Consider the following 1,247-nt stretch of genomic DNA (forward strand, 5'->3'; position numbering starts at 1 on the left):
CAAAACGTTTTCCTAGCTTAAAAAGCATCTCAGGTACGAACGTTTGAAAAAAAGTCTGTAGAAGCCAAAAATCGCCCTAAACATAAGGCAAAATTTCGGAAAATGTCGCATCGAATTCGACGTATTATAAGCAATATTTTCATAAAATACGTTCTTTTTCTCTATTGAAAAATATGCAGCACGTTTTCATACTTTCGATGATTTTTCAGCTACGAGTTTTTAAACAAAGCGTGTCGCGAAGACAAAAGTTGTCTTTAAACTCAAAGGAGAAACTCGAAATTTTGAGTTCGAGTTTAGATTGCAAGTTTTCCGTTAAAGAAACTCTTTTTCTCTATTGAAAAATATACAGAGCGTCTTCCTGGCTTGGAGAACTTCTGACCTATGAATTTTTGGAAGAAAACGTCTGTAGAAGGCTAAAGTGGCCCTTAAACATAAGGGAAAATTTCGGATCGAATTTGACTTGCAATATTTTCGTAAAATAGGTTCCTTTTCTCAATATAAAAATATACGGGACGTTTGTCTAATATGGAGGACTTTTGAGCTACGAACTTTTTAATAAATCGCGTCGCAAAAGTAAAAGTCGCCTTTAAACCCAAAGAAAAAACTCGAAATTTTGAGTTTCAGTTTAGTTTGCAAGCTTTCCGTTAAAAGAACTTTTTAGCTCTATTGGAAACTATACAAAACGTTTTTCTAGCATAGAAAGCGTCTGAGGTACGAACGTTTGAAGAAAAGTCTGCAGAAGGCAAAAATCGCCCTAGACATAAAACAAAATTTCAGAAAATTTTGCATCGAATTCGACGTGTTATAAGCAATATTTTCATAAAATACGCTCGTTTTCTCTGTTGGAAAATATACAGCACGTTTTTTTTACTTTGGATGATTTTTCAGCTACGAGTTTTTAAACAAACAGTGTTGCGAAGACAAAAGTCGCCTTTAAACTCAAAGGAAAAACTCGAAATTTTCAGTTCGAGTTTAGTCTGCAAGTTTTCTGTTAAAGAAACTCTTTTTCTCTATTGAAAAATATACAGAACGTTTTCTTGGCTTGGAGAACTTCTGACCTGTATATTTTTTGAAAAAACGTCTGTAGATGGCAAAAGTGGCCCTTAAACATAAGGGAAAATTTCGGAAAATGTCGGATCAAATTTGACTTGCAATATTTTCGTAAAATAGGTTCCTTTTTCCAATAGAAAAACATACGAGACGTTTGTCTAGTATGGAGGACTTTTGAACTACGAATTTTTGAATAA

This window comes from Dendroctonus ponderosae, unplaced genomic scaffold (genome assembly GCF_020466585.1).
Source record: "Dendroctonus ponderosae isolate FM_Combo_2020 unplaced genomic scaffold, Dpon_F_20191213v2 Dpon_F_20191213_10, whole genome shotgun sequence".
NCBI classification, from domain to species: Eukaryota; Metazoa; Arthropoda; class Insecta; order Coleoptera; family Curculionidae; genus Dendroctonus; species Dendroctonus ponderosae.